Source organism: Mustela putorius, unplaced genomic scaffold (assembly GCF_011764305.1).
Source record: "Mustela putorius furo isolate JIRA1106 unplaced genomic scaffold, ASM1176430v1.1 tig00000107_pilon_pilon_pilon, whole genome shotgun sequence".
Lineage (NCBI taxonomy): Eukaryota > Metazoa > Chordata > Mammalia > Carnivora > Mustelidae > Mustela > Mustela putorius.
In genome coordinates this window covers 969,193-972,198 of record NW_025421284.1, presented here as the reverse complement: position 1 = coordinate 972,198, position 3,006 = coordinate 969,193, and the positions used below count along the sequence as shown (strand labels likewise).

The 3,006-nt window shown below is 47.7% G+C and overlaps 1 pseudogene; it reads left to right on the top strand.

Annotated features, from left to right (window-relative positions):
- The first annotated feature begins 497 nt into the window (after nucleotides 1-497).
- LOC123394838 lies at nucleotides 498-561 on the top strand (annotated as a pseudogene).
- Nucleotides 562-3,006: the final 2,445 nt, after the last annotated feature.

Sequence of the window (3,006 nt, the reverse complement as noted above, 5' to 3'; positions counted from 1 at the left end):
GGTCAGTACATAGAGCAGCAGCATCACCGCTCTGTGGTCACACCGTCTGTGGCCTGAGATGAAGGACGCAGGAAGCAAGGAGCAAGTAGCTGTGCCCTTGGCGATTGACCGGGGCAGGAATGCTGACGCCACTGGGGGTGCTCAGGAGGGCTGCGTCTGACTGCCTGGGACAGCTCACAGGAGAAAAATCGCAAGCCTCAGGATGGGAACTCTGAGCTCAAGAAGAGTCAGAGCTGGCAGAATGCCCCATGGGCGGCCTAAAGGCTATCCTGACTCTTACAGCTGTAGGACTGGTACAGCCAAAAATCAATCCCCAAATCTGATTCTTGGAGTTGCAGAATTAAATAGTGCTTTGAATTCACAGCTTGGCCAACCCTCTTATGCAGAATTAGGGCATCAGTTGGGAAAAGCAACACCCTGACCACTGAAATGGGTCCACTGGGTTGACTTAGAAAGTTTTGAGAACCTACGACCCTAGTATCCTTTGAGTGTTCCTTGTGCTCGCTTCGGCAGCACATATACTGAAATTGGAAGGATACAGAGAAGATTAGCGTGGCCCCTTTGAGTGTTCCTTGCCCAAAAAGTAATTTCTCCTCACCTGGTTGAGGACACTAGCTTGCCTTCCTTTGCCTGAAGACACATAACAGTCTTGCCCAAGGAAGTTGACTTGTAAGGGGAGGGCCGATCGTCCTCAACACTTACCCACCACGTTTCATTGCCACCAAACCCGGAGCCGGGCTCGCCCTGAGGGGACACGTGCCATGTTGGGTCCACGTGGAGAGATCTTATACTCCAAAGCAATTGCAGGATGGTGTTAAATTGTACTGGCAGAAACCTGTGTCCCAATCCGAAGGGCAGAGTGGGGAATTGCTCGGGGGCAGGTCAGAGGAAATGCCAAATAAAGATTGCCTGCATGCATGTTCCAAAACCCTTCATTCTACAGCTCCGCTCTCCTAAATTGACCTTTAGGAACTTTACTAGGAAAGTACACGTGGTGAGGATTCCTAAGTGACTCCCAGGGTCCAGACCTCCGTTTCCTTCTAGTGAGCGGGAGCTGGCACCTGCTGTCCAGGGCAAGACTGCTCCTCCCAAGATCCCTCGGAGTCAGGTGTAGCATGAGTATGAGTAAAGGTGGTGTATCTAACCTCCACGGCATTTAAGGACTGTGTCATTTCCACAACCAGGAGAAGACAGCAATTGAAACCACCAAGAAAGCTGTGTGGCAACTGCCCTTTCTGTCCCGTTACATACAAGAGAAATTAACTTCTTATTTGAGCCTCCGGATTACTTCTTGTTAAAGCAACTTAACCAGTGTTCTAACTAGAGAACATCAGTCCTTCTAGAGAACTACGCATTACTTAAAATTTCATATGAATTCGTTTAACCAAGGCCTTTTCTTCCAGAATTCTTGAAGTTAAGTCAGACAGCCTGGTACTCAGAAAGCTGCCCGCTGGGCACTTACGGCAGACAACCGTAACTGATGGCCACGTTCTCCAAACCCGACGCCAGCCCTCATCACAGCACCGCAGCTTCTACTCATTGATCCAAGTTGGTGAGGACATCAAACCCACATACTATCCTGAGTTAGGTTTGGATGGGAAAATGGTAAGTGGGTTGGTCCCTGAAGAAAAGTTTTGGAAATTAAGAGCAGCGTGAGGGCCCCGTGAGTTAAGAGTGAGGGAGAGCGACTCTCGTGAAGCACGCTCTCAGAACACGTGCTCTGTGGGGACACCATTCCAAGCCCGGGCCGTCACCTTCAGATCCCAGTTATAGAAGTCAAGAGTCCTTGCTTACCGACTGTAGAGTTTATCACCCAGAAAGGAATGTATAAATGTCCCCCGAAGACGCTCCAGGTTGGTCAGGAATTTGTTTTAGAGGCCATGTGGCTTGAATGACACCGGAATTATGCCCCTGAACCATCCCAAGGGAGCTCCTCCTGCTCTAGCTGGGCTAAGAGCATCTAGATGGAACCACCAGCCCTGGGCTCCAAAGCCCCCCTGCCCCAGCCTGAAGCAGTTACTGCCTCTGAAGTGAGTCCACCCACTCACCAGGAGGAACGCTCACTGGGCCCTTATCTTCTAACCCAGTGTCCTGCTGTTACATCAGATTGGCGGAGACCTCAATGTCTCTCGATTTACTCATTTATAAAGGGGAAATAAATACAGCACCTACTTAGTAGGTACTGAGGTAATGAACATTAAGTAAATACATGGCACTTGTGATGCGGCAAGTGCATCTAAGGGCTAGCTTTGATGGTCTGTAAGTGAGTGGCATAAATTTGTTATGTGAGCTGCTGACATCAGAGACCCACCCTACGCTGCCTTGGAGTGAGTTCTTCTGGAAGGAAATGTTTTTGAGTTTTGATAGTAATCTTACCACCTCCACTTGAGAGAATGAACAGTGTGTATGCGTTGGGGGCAGGTGTTTTGACGTGGTCTGGCTGATGCCTCTGTGATTACAGGATTGGAACTCAAGAAGAAATAGACAAACTGGGGTGTAGTCCTCTGAGGCAAAGAATAAAGGGGAAAACCCCACTTTGTCATCGCTTTAGAAAAACTGTAACTGGAGAAAGCTGGCCCCTTGGACCATTGATTCAAATGCTCATGGGAGAGTCATTGGCAGGGACAGTGCAGTTCCCAGAAGATCAGTGACCAAGACAACCAGCTTCCGTTCCTCCCTCTTTTCCTTCTATGGTAGCTTGGCAAGGTTCTTCCTGCAGACATTCCCGAAGTGTCCCCTTCCCCACCCATCACTACTCAAGAACAGAGAAGCAAGAGACTCACAACTGCCTTAGAGATTATTTTATTTAACTAAAAGCTCTCAATTTGACTGTCTCAATGTAAACTTATCCTATAAGCTAATTTTAAAATTTGTTAACAATTTTTCATTATAATTGTAATATATTCCTTTTCAGAGTATTTGAGAATCAAATAAAAAATTAGCTATATCAACAAAAGGTAGCCTCTACACATTACTGGCTGAGTAGGTATCCATTCATCTATCCCT